Raw genomic sequence first — 12960 nt, forward strand, 5'->3', positions numbered from 1 at the left:
GAATCGTGATCAGGGACAAAAGTTACCCCTTAGGACAAACGAAACTATTGGCACTACGCCCCCCGGGGCATGGCCTTCCTCTAACGTGGGATTTCTGCTCCAGCGCCTCTGACGAGACAGGAGAAACCGGGACCGACGTTTTACTTCACCATCCGATAGAAGCCCCTTAGGACAAAGTTTCACGCAAATCGAAAAGGGGTCGGGGCAACCTTTCCCGATTTCGTGTGAGTTGGTAGAGAATTACTCAAATAAAAATATTTTTCATATCAGATCTACAACTATTTTTGAAAATATTGTTTATTAGAATATTCAAAAAAGCAAAAGTTTCTTTGCTCCACCAAACTTTGAAAAATATTTGCAACGGCCTTATTTAAATTGTAAAAAAAATACTTGGAGGCAAAGTCTGGGACACTGTAAAAATTACTGCATACATCTTTTTACTAAAAATATAGGATATGTTAGTAAAAAACACAGCCTAAGTTGACGCCTTAAAAAAAGATTAGAAAAAAACATTGGCAAAGTCACATCAAACAAGTAAAACTTCCAAACGTTAAATTTTAAGAGTTCTTCTTTTCAATGCTTTTCGAAAATTGGTTGGAAAATTGATTTTTGGCGATTTTTTAAGATCAATGCCCGTTTAGAGCGTGACATTTCCGTGAAATGTGGTATTCTGAAATTAGTGAAAATTGGGTCCTAAAATGATGCTTTAAAAGAAATATTTTTATTATTGTTCAATGGAATTTAAGTGGATTTTTAATTCCATTTTTTTTAAATTAACTTCGCGGATTTTCTTGTCACAAAGCATCCTAGTTGACAGTTCATTCCAAGGGGACTATAGAAAATCCACGTTGTCTAGTCAATTTATTATCATTTTTCTTCAACCCTTTCAGACCTGAATTTAAAAAAAAATTATCTAATGATGGGAATATGATTTAAAGGACCATACGAAAATTAAAGGCTGGCTGGCACGATAAATAACCATATCTGATCACTTTTTTTTTAAATTGGCAAGACCACATTTTTTCGATGGATCAACTATGGCCCCGCTTGGAACGATTTGTCAAGTGGACTGCTTTCTGTCATGACAAGTAGGATGTTTTCTGCCAAGAAGGACCGTGAAGTTATTTTTTTAAATTGATTTAAAAATTAATTTCGAATCCTATGCGGTCGTACAAATCAGTGTTCCCAAATGAACCGGTTAGGCTAGGTTCACCTATAAACTCGGTTCGGCTTAAGCCTCCCTTTGTGGTTCAATCCTGGTTCAGTGAACCATGAACCATGGCTTAAGGCTAACCAGGCTAATAAAAACCATAGGAATAATGCACTGTGTAACAAATATTATGGTGTAGCAATATTACAATGTAACATTCATTACACCATAACATTCGTTACACCGTAAAATTGTTACACCGCATCATTCGTTACACCGTAACATTGTTACACCGCCATATTCATTACACCGTAACATTCAATACACCGTAACATTGTTACACCGTAACATTGTTACACCGTAACATTGTTACACCGTAACATTGTTACACCGTAACATTGTTACACCGTAACATTGTTACACCGTAACATTGTTACACCGTAACATTGTTACAACGTAACATTGTTACACCGTTGTACGATTACACCACAACATTCGTTACACCGTTACATTCATTACACCGTGACATTCGTTACACCGTTACGGTGTAACAATGTTACGGTGTAGCAATGTTACGGTGTAAAAACGTTACGGTGTAACAACGTTACGGTGTAACAACGTTACGGTGTAACAACGTTACGGTGTAACAATGTTACGGTGTAACAACGTTACGGTGTAACAATGTTACGACGTAATGAATGTTGCGGTGTAATGAATGTTGCGGTGTAACGAATGTTGTGGTGTAACAATGTTATGGTGTAATCATACTACGGTGTAACGAATGTTACGGTGTAACAAAGCTTGCCGTTTAGCCTAACACTCTTTGATCAGGTTCAAGCCAGGTTCAAGCCTCGTTCAAGCCTGGTTCAAGCCTGGTTCAAGCCAATGGTTCAGTTTGGCTAGCCTCGCTTGGTTTGAACCAAATGCAGGGTTGTTACGGGAGAGTCGAAAAAAAATCCGCGCCAAATCCGCGCCGACCTTAAACCCGAAACCGCGCAAAATCCATGCCATTTAAAAAAAATATCGCGAGCAACATTTAAGAAATTTTATTTTTAATGAAGAAAAACTAATTCAGAAAGCATTTGATAAAAAAAAACTCGGCTCCAAAAGAATGAAAGCAATAAATCCATTTAAAAAAATTCCTTAAGAGACGGTCAAGGCAAGGGTCATGAAAAAAAATCTTCAAAATAGAAAATACAATATTTAAAAACCTAAAAATTTAACTTCAAAAATATAACCTAGAAATTAAATCAAAATCTAAAATTATAATATCTGAGTTTTTGAAAGGTCAATAAACCAAATTTCCAGTTTTTGTTTTTTGGGGGTTTTTGAAACCGCCTTGAGTCAGGGGTAATAAAAAACACCCAAAAGCAAAAACTGAAAATTTGGTTTATTGGACCTTTTCAAAAAAAAAACTCCAGATATGATAAAATTTCAAATTTTGAAAGTCTAAATATTCAAAACCTAAGAATTTTTATACAGTTCGTAATCCAAAATCCTCGCTAAAATTTCACTCCAAAAGAAATTTAATTTCTGATATTTAAAATAATGTCTGCTCATAATTTCAAAATCTCTAAATAAAATAGGACTTCAAAAATTGTGGAATTCAAGAATTTAAGAACTAAGAATTATAATAAAAAAAACATTTTAGAATTTAAGAATTTTTGAATTTTAGAATTTTTGACCTTTTGAATTTTTGAATTTTTGAATTTCTGAATTTTAGAATTTTAGAATTTTAGAATTTTAGAATTTTAGAATTCTAGAATTTTAGAATTTAGAATTTTAGAATTTTAGAATTTTAGAATTTTAGAATTTTAGAATTTTAGAATTTTAGAATTTTAGAATTTTAGAATTTTAGAATTTTAGAATTTTAGAATTTTAGAATTTTAGAATTTTAGAATTTTAGAATTTTAGAATTTTAGAATTTTAGAATTTTAGAATTTTAGAATTTTAGAATTTTAGAATTTTAGAATTTTAGAATTTTAGAATTTTAGAATTTTAGAATTTTAGAATTTTAGAACTTTAGAATTTTAGAATTTTAGAATTTCAGAATTTTAGAATTTTAGAATCTTAGAAACTTAGAATTTTAGAATTTTAGAATTTTAAAATTTTAGAATTTTAGAATTTTAGAATTTTAGAATTTTAGAATTTTAGAATTTTAGAACTTTAGAATTTTAGAATTTTAGAATTTTAGAATTTTAAAATTTTAGAATTTTTGAATTTTAGAATTTTAGAATTTTAGAATTTTAGAATTTTAGAATTTTAGAATTTTAGAATTTTAGAATTTTAGAATTTTAGAATTTTAGAATTTTAGAATTTTAGAATTTTAGAATTTTAGAATTTTAGAATTTTAGAATTTTAGAATTTTAGAATTTTAGAATTTTAGAATTTTAGAATTTTAGAATTTTAGAATTTTAGAATTTTAGAATTTTAGAATTTTAGAATTTTAGAATTTTAGAATTTTAGAATTTTAGAATTTTAGATTTGGAATGTTCTGATCTTTTTATTTTCGCCAAGAATGTTTAAATTTAGAAAAAAAAAACAAATAGTTCTACCGACTAAATTCCATTCCAAAATTCGAAAGTGGAGGCCAGCTTCTGTTACGTCCAATCAAGCTCATATTTGGCCACCAGAACAAGCCCCAATAATAGTTTTTGTTGCACATTCTAATGTCTATATCTTCGGGAAAATTTTGTAATATTTGATTTACAAAATTAAAAATTGAATAAATCCAGTATAAAATTAAAAATAAATAAGGTTAAAAATTATTACTTAAAACTCAAAAGAAATTAAATATTCAGAGCCGGAGATGTTAAGAAATGACAAGAAACATATAAAAAAAATTCTACATAATCTTTATCTTCATTTTTTGACGTTTCGTACTAAGAAAATACAAACAAACATTTTCAAAATTGCCATCCGCGCGATATCCGCGCCTGAGCAAAATTAGCCAGCAAATCCGCGCCAGATCCGCGCCATCCGCGCGATCCGCGCCGTCCGTAACAACTCTGCAAATGAACCATGGCTCACGGCACTAAGTGAGCCTGAGCCGACGATGCTTGCCGACGTGTGGTGTGAACCTGAACCAGAAAAATGAACCTAGCTTAGCCGATGGCTTAGGCTCGTGGGAACACTGGTACAAATAGTCACTGTACTCAGAAAATTAAACATTATCGTTGTGACCAATTATATCACAAATTTAGGCTTAACTTTAGGACCCAATTAAAAAAGGGATCAAAAATAATCACGTTTTTGTGGTTGTACAGCCAAATTGACATAGGGCTTCAAACTCCGTACAATTTTGCATAGCATCGAAGCTCGGGAGGCATCGAAAACCAAAACCTTATCCGGGCAACAGCAAGAAAAGAAGCAGAAAGAAGTGTGGTAACAAAATTATGTTGATTCAGATTGAACATTGTGTGATGTGCGAGTTTTTTTTTTGTGCTGTGTGTTAAGTCTTCCTCATAGCATCGCAGCTCGAGAGGCATCGAAGAACTAATACTTTATCCTACTAACATAAAGAAAAGAAGCAGGCGTGAGGCTTGGATGAGATGCTGTGGATTCAACGGTATAATGTGGTGTCGTCAGGAATGGAGCCTCAAACTCCATGTCTGGAGAGTCTGCAAATTCAAGTGTTGGACTACCATTCCCACCCTTATTGAACCGCAGGCTTCTTGGGATGGCACCGGTATTGACTAATAAAATAGGGTCTTTAGCGGTTTAACCGGTTTAACAGTGAACGGATGGTTGACTCCCACTTATCATTTTTTATTCATTGTTTAACTTTAGCTGATCTGTCAATAATGGAGTAGCAACTCATTTGGCAGTCAACCATGCTCATGCTTACAAGGCTCCCTACAGTTTTGCGGGCTGTTTATACAAAATGGGCAAATAAATATTCGAAAATCTGTAACATGAGAATGGATTGTCGGATCGATTTTATGTCTCCGGCAGCAAAAAGTACACTGAATTGTTCCATTCACGTGATTTTTTTTATTGAATTTTTATAACTAAAACTTGAATTTCCAAAATGCGTTTTTTTTTATCTTTGATTTTTTAAAATGTTTTTTTTTTTCAGAGACCGAAAAAGACATATTATGCACATGAGGTTAGAACAGTGAAAATTTTTAATATCGGAGTTAAAAAAAACATTTAAGATAAAAAGTTAATAAAAAAACCTTTTTCATTAAACAATCTAATTACGACAACCGCGTACAATGGCGATACCAAATGGACACCATTAGGAGTGTGCGAATTGGCCGGCTTCTTTCTCGTTTGTTTGACACTATCACCAGTCAGCGCACGGAAAACGGAAGTGGTCAACGTGCGACAGCTGGCCAGGAGGACGTGGATCCTTTTCATTAGGTTGGGGTATTGTCGTCCAGTAAGGGACACCATTAAGGGATATCCTTGAATGGAACAACATAACCTGGGGCCTATTGTACGGCTGATTGGTTACGTGACACCATCTGGGGGCGTTCGTGTGTATGTGTGTGAGCGAGAGTGACTTACATCATTGTGTGGTTGTGTGGAATAAATAGCGCTGAATATGTTGGAAGGACACATTTATACTGTGCTTGAATTAGGATATTCTTCTGGACTGTCAATGTCAACATGTACCTAATAAAATAAACGCAAATTTTAATTTCAACAACTTTTCAATAGGGCGTATTGTTGGACAAAATCAAGTAAAGTTACATCCTAACAGAAAGTTATTTCGTAATTTTTTACTCGAATCACAAGTTTTTTTGGAATTACAGAAAACATGAGAAGTCATGAAATAGACGGTATATAATTCAAAATAAAGAGAAGCAAAGTCTCCATCATTATTTTACCATTATGTCTTGTTTTTGACATGTCTCAATGCGATTAGAACAATTAAAGCCGCCGACCTGGGGCGACTTTCTGTTGATCTTCAGTAGTAAACCATAATCTGCTCTGGGTCGTAAAATAAAATATTATTGCCCTATTTTAAAGGCATCATCAGGTCACTGCTACCGAAAAAACGAAATTCGTGTGTCGCAAACCAAAATGTAACGACCATTATCAACACAATTAACCAAACTTGAACCACGGGGAAGTGCAATTATTTTCGGTCCCTCAAACATGTTTCTTTTTTTTTGGGTTGATATGTGTTGTTCTAAATGCCAAAGCCATCGACGTTTGACCTGCAACAACAGGTGTCATTCTGAGCAATGACGGGGCGGCGAAGGCCAACTTCCGCTTTTGGTGCAGAACTTGCTGTTTCATGACTCACGGCGAAGCACACTGCATGGCAGGCAGTAGCAACAGCTTGAGCTTGTTGCCATTTGGTACTTTTGAGTTTAGTAGCACGCAGATGTTGTGCTCTGCACGGAGAAATGTAATACATTTGGTTTTTGAATATGGAGAATGTGTCCAGTCAAACTAACAGAGTTTGAAAAGTTGTAGGATTTTTTTTAGGAAGTTTACCTTACAGTTTTTCATTTCAAAATGGCACTCTATCGCACTGGAATGTGGGTTACCTCACATACATGCAACGAAATAGCTTCATTAACCGCGCTGTCACCGCAAAATAACCTCCCATTTCCATATTATACCCATATGGACAGAAAGTAGACAACAACAGAAAAATAGAAAACAATCACGACTTCCTGGGCACAATGCCAACCTGTGCTCTGCGCTATCGCCGGCTGATTGTCTCTCGTTGGCCACCGGATCGGAAGTAGTCCATTTTCATAATACACTCATTTTTCTCTCTCCCAGTTTCTTCGCCATCCTCCTCGTCCAATACATAGTGAAGCATATGGCATGTTTCTGTTGTTGACCGACTGGGAACGACCTCCGCGCGTTAGCCTCAATTTCTGAATGAGTTACGTCAGAGGCGGTCTTTATCCCTGGGTTGATTAATTAAACCTTCTTGGCAGGGCTTCAGGACGGGAGCACAAAACCGCACATCCGCAACACGGCAGTCCTCCGGGATTAACCGCACAGCCAGCACTACGCAAGTTCGTCGAGGAAATTCCGCAGGCAGTGCAAAACTTAAATCATCCATTTCCAACGAAATCGCGGGCTCCGGAACCGAGCTACTGCTGCTGGCCCTGTTGCTGTTGATGACACTACGAACAACTGTTGTTATCATCAACCGTTCGATTCGAAGTTGGAAGCCGGCCCCGTAGTCTGTCAGTCTGTCAGTTCAGTAGCACTAAGAAGAACTAGCTTTCATTAAGCGGTAAGAGTGAAGTAATTATTAAAACTTACAATTATTACTCAATTTAATTTCAAGATTTCTCTGTAATGACCACAGTCTGAAACAAAAATGTCAATACACAATCCAAACGGCGAGACAGTCCAAACCTCTTTTTACACCTGTGCTACCATACATCCCGAGATTCGGACTGACGGCCTTTGCATCGTGAGTCCAACTGCCGACCAGCGACTCTACCGAAACAGACTTTTCCCAGCGACTCCTACACCTGGACTGAGCTAACGACCTAGGTTAGAACGGGGCCAACAATTACTTCCCCATCCGACGGATCAGTCGTGAGCGTGATCAGACAAATCTCAACAAGTTGGACAAATTGGAAAAAAAGTTCTTAAGATTTCATAAAATCTTGCAATTCCATTTGAAAAGAGCCTAAACCGACAAAAAAGTTCACCAATCGGGATCAAAATTTGTCTGGGGGCTCCTTGGCCAAAATAATTAGACCCGTATTTTTTTTGTTTGGCCATTAGGGTGACCTACATCGTGCTAGGGTGGTTCGAAAAATGGCAATTTTCGTTATTTTTCGCAAAAACCACTTTTTCATCCGATTTTAGCTTAACATTTGAAAAAGTCGTATGAAATCTAAAAAATGGCGTTTTGACCGTGTCTGGGCCAAAGAGCCTATGTTTGAAAATATTTTTATCGGATTCCTCGGAAAATTTCACACAATATTTAAAAAAAATTGGCGATGTCGAACCGTACGTTTGCGAGATATGATTTTTTGAAAATAAAAACTGAGTTTTTCGACGCGCCACGCGCAAAAACAAGAAAATTACAAAATCGGCAAAAAATCAACAATTTTCAGCGATGGCCTATGCATGTTAAGGTTTCGTAATTAAAATACGCAACTTTTGGTACCCTAACATGTATAGGTCATCGCAATTTTTTTTTGAGTTATCGCAGTTTTTGTGGAAAATTCGTCATTTTCCTGTTTTTGCGCGTGGCGCGTCGATAAACTCAGTTTTTATGTTCAAAAAATCATATCTTGGAAATGACGGTTCGATATCGCCAATTTTTTGATATGTTATGTGAAATTTTCAGAGGAATCCGAAAAATATTTTCAGACATAGGCTCTCTGGTCCAGACACGGTCAAAACGACATTTTAAGTTTTCATACGACTTTTTCATATGTTAAGCTAGATTTTTGAAACTTCTTACTATTTTTCTCAAATAGCCAAATCACCTTTCTTTTGCGTCTAAGACAGCTAAAATCAGACGAAATGACGCGAAAATATGTTTTTTTGAAAAAAGTGGTTTTTGAGAAAAATGACGAAAATTGCCATCTTTCGAACCACCCTAGCACATTATAGGTCACCCTAATGGCCAAACAAAAAACTACGGGTCTAATTATTTTGGCCAAGGAACCCCCAGAAAAATTTTGAGCCCGATCGGAGAACTTTTTTTTCGGTTTAGGCTCTTTTCAAATGGAATTGCTGATTTGCAATCCCGCTGTGAAACTGTCAACTTATCCTGTCATTCTGGAGAAACGAAATGGCCTACTTTTAACTACCAAAAATAACAGATTTGAAAAAAATATCTTTTAATACCAGTGCCGAAAAGTCCTTCTTTTCTGCACCGAAATGGGTGCTGAAAAGTTGAACTTTTCAACACCTGTATCGAAAAGTAACATTTTTCAATATTGTTTTGTTTTTAACGGTGAATTTACTTAAGTCATGTGTTAACATAATTTTTGACATAAAATTCCATTCAAAATGCGTTTTTCGAAATTGCAAAAAATGTTGTAAGCAACTCGATAAATGTACGACTCGCGCTGAGAAAAGATTTGTTTTTGCAACGATTTTGGAGTCAATTTGTAATTTATTTAAATTATTCATGCATTTATTTACAAATTTATTTTGTAGAAACTTGGAAGTAAAAAATGTGAGAAACAAGCAAACAATTATAACAGAGGCTGGAAAAATATAAAATAAAACAAAGTAAGCAAAATACTAATGAACAATTTAAATAAAATAAATAGGATAAATTACATAAACCCAATAAAACCAAAACAAAAGTTCTCCGATTGGGGACAAACATTTTCTGGAGGTTTTTTGGCTAAAATAATTTGACCAGTATTTTTTTAGCTCGTAAGGTGACCTACGCCGCTTTAGGTTGGTTCAAAAAATGGCAATTTTCGTCGATTTCCCAAAACAAAAAACAAAAAAAAAGTTTGAAATTTCAAAAAAAGTGTGACAATAATTTCAAAAATAGTTTGAAATTTCACAATACTAGCCTAACAATTTGAAAAAATCGAACTGTCACTTTTCACACGGGACTCACACATACTATCAAACAAAACATTTGTTGGTAGGTGTAAGCTCTGTGTAAAGAGGGTGTCAAACTAAAAAGTTGTTGTTGTTTGACAACAATTGGTGTCAAACCATCGGGGTTTTCAGTGTATTCTAAAGTGATTTAGAATTTTTAAATCCAAGATGGCGGCCAAAATAGCGGGAATGGAATGTTTCAAAAATGAAGTTATAGAGAATTTGCAGCAAAGCTAAAAGACACATGTCGCCACCTATGAACAAAAAGTGTTAACCTATGATTTTTTTGAAAAAATGTGTTTTTTCCTTCATAATCAACATTTTTATAAAACTTATGCCAGATTCGGATGAGAAAAATTATTTCCAACAATTTGGTGTACAACTTTCCAATATATGTTTGATTTTTATATGAGAGAACTGTAAATTTATAAAAAGATAGTAATTTTGACTATTTGGCAAGAAAGTCTGTCCAAAATCAATAAAAATTGTTGAATATACGTTAACACATCTGTTATCAACTATATAACTGTTTATTTCATTGATATATACGGGGAAACTCATTTTTTCGTGTTTCAAAACATGTTTTTTAAAGAAAAAGGTCACAAATTTTTGCGCCCCAAAAAAATGATGTTCATTATTTTAAAGCAACAAATTTTTCTCGTCTTTTGCATCCAGTTTCATTAAGATTGATGCAGGGAATCATGAGAAATAAGCGATTTTGTTCTTCAATCCAGCAGAAAGGAATACGATTTTTGGCATGTAACCTCATTTTGGCGCCACCTACATTTGAAACACAGTCGCGGTGCAAAACCTCAATAGAACATAAATTTAAAGTAGAAAAAAGTAAACTAAAAAAAATGTCTCGCTTCGATTATCGGAAATTATAGACAAACTTTTGGATAATCGAAACTTCGGATAATCGAGTTATAATTAAAAAAAAAAATAAATAAAAAAATGCCTTTCTAGGTTAAAGCAGATTTTAAATTATATCAAATTTCCCATAAAATGATAAGCTCAAAAAAAAAATGAGATAAGTGGTTCATGAGGTTTACTGCCGTTCTACGCATAGTTGTCCCATGTTCAAAAAAGTGCAACTGAGAAAAACGCGATTGAAATTTTTCGACCGATTTCTGTGTTTCTACGCATAATTGTCCCGAGGGTCCTTTTTCACTCTTCGTGTCCCTAATCACCCCAGTTTGATGTTGTTTTTGATAAGTTTCCGAACAAAGTACTAGAAAGTACTAACCTCGAAAACGCTAAAAAGTCAAAATTGTCAAATGGAACATGGGACAATTATGCGTAGAAAGGCAGTTTAGTACTAAATGTAAATACAGTCGACTCTCTGGCTGTCGATCTTCTCGATATCAATATTGCTCCATGTACCGATGAATTCTTCAGTCCCTTCAAACTGCATACTTCGATTGTCTTTATTCCTCGATATTTTCTCTTGCTTGAAGGATCTCTTTCTCGACAGTCCCTTGGATTCTATTTGCTTTAAATATCTATTCCGGTTGTCAATAATTTTACTTTCTCATGGCTTGCATAGACATTTTTCTTTGAGAAACGAAGCTTTGAAGGGTGCTTGACATTTATTTGTTTTTGTTTGCTGGACGTTGCCATGATTCTCTCCTATAGCTGGTCAGCAAGAAAAAACAAATTTCAATCGAGTCTTCATTTTGCATCGTTCTGTAAACTGATGCTTCTCTTCCTCGACGGTCCCTTGGATATTGACAACCAGAGAGTCGACTGTATTCTAGTTTGGTATTTGAAATAATGTTCAATTTCGATTTGAAAAAAAAAAAAACATTTTTCCTGAAAATGTTTTTTTTTTGCATTAGCAATGAAAAGTTTTAAAACTTCTATTAAGATTTCTTATATCTGGAGTTTTTTTTTAAAAAAAAAAAGGTCCAATAAACCAAATTTTCATTTTTTTAGCTTTTTGGGTGTTTTTAATACCCCTGACTCAAGGCGGTTTTAAAAACACCCAAAAAGCAAAAACTGGAAATATGGTGTATTGGACATTTTCAAAAAAAACTCCAGATATCGAAGCTAACATTTCAAAACACGCCATATTTCACGCAACGGCTATGTACATGGCGCTATCAGAAAAGTAAGCGTCGATTTGACAGTTTAAAAATAAGTTCTGTCATTTTAATTTTTTGGAAAATGTTTATTTTTTTTTGTTTGATAATATTGTAATTGTAATGTTAGTTAGCTTAGATGTCCTGTTAGTCAGACTTTTTATCAGGGAGGAAAATTTGAAGGAAATAAATTCAAAACAAGTTGGAAATTTAAAACAGTTTTATTTCATGTTCAACTTACCAGTCACAAAACCGTCTGTCGGCTGTCAGGTCACGGCGCATCAATTGTTTGTGTGTATGTGTTCACCGTAAATATTTTCTCCTGCACTGGTGGTGTCTTCTCGCTACAGTTTAGCAGGAAACAACATTAATTACACCTTCTAGAAAACCTCCAACAAAACTAGCAGTGCATTTCAAAGTTTGCATAACAAACCCCAATCAAAAGCCATTTGCACAAATCTAGAAGCACAATTTTGTCACTTAAAACCAATTTTGTAAATCTTCTTCACTGTTTTTTTCTGGTTTTATGTTGATCTTTTACCTTCGCAGTTTAAACACAAATTTCTTCAGTTTATTCACGAATTATCTTCTTAATGCTTCTACAATCAACCTCTAAAATGCATCGCACTGCGTTTTAACAGTTTTGTATAATTTACAGTCACTTTTTGTTAAATAGTGATTCCACCCAGTAGGCCATACAAAAATTCCTCCGAGCAAATCTCAAACACGTTCAACCGAGCGAAAAATAATACAAGCAATGAAGACGACGGACTTCTCCAAGTTGGCCAGCCGAGGCCGATGAAAATACAAACACAACCCTGGCGTGGTTCATCACCAACACGTACGCAGCGAGGGGCCGGAGCCCCCTCACCAACACAAATGCAGTGAGAAGATGAATGAATTTTGAAAGTACCGTTGTGTTGGTGGGGTAAATGGGGCATTATTTATTTGTTTAGCAAAAATGTGATTTTTTTACTCGGAAAGTTTGAACAAATTTTGAAAAAATCACTAATTAATTAAGCTAGCAATTCAATTTTAAAATGAAAATTAAAACAAATTTTAGAGCACGGTTCTTGGCACCTAATCCCGCATTCATGTTTTTTTATTATTTAAAAAAAATTGTATTTTTCGAGCCTCCCTCCTACAAAACAAACAAAAATGTATTGATGCAATCACGCACACCCTGGAGAAGTGAAGTAATAATTTCCAGACTTCACGACT

The 12960-nt window shown here is 34.7% G+C and overlaps 1 protein-coding gene across 3 annotated transcripts in view; it reads right to left on the reverse strand.

Moving 5' to 3' along the window:
- Nucleotides 1-12517, reverse strand: part of LOC6048492 (GTPase-activating protein) — a 102137-nt gene extending 89620 nt beyond the window's left edge. Inside the window, exons 1-2 of one of the 3 annotated variants that reach the window (XM_038260158.1) lie at nt 12281-12517; nt 11981-12198 (exon numbers count right to left, since the gene is read on the reverse strand). The gene's annotated coding sequence lies outside the window, so the exon portion shown is untranslated. Of the gene's footprint in view, nt 1-11980 lie in introns of all 3 variants that reach the window. The other 2 variants (XM_038260157.1, XM_038260160.1) reach the window with 2 other exon arrangements.
- Between the last annotated feature and the right edge of the window lie 443 nt (nt 12518-12960).

The sequence above is a fragment of the Culex quinquefasciatus genome, chromosome 3, assembly GCF_015732765.1.
Source record: "Culex quinquefasciatus strain JHB chromosome 3, VPISU_Cqui_1.0_pri_paternal, whole genome shotgun sequence".
Lineage (NCBI taxonomy): Eukaryota > Metazoa > Arthropoda > Insecta > Diptera > Culicidae > Culex > Culex quinquefasciatus.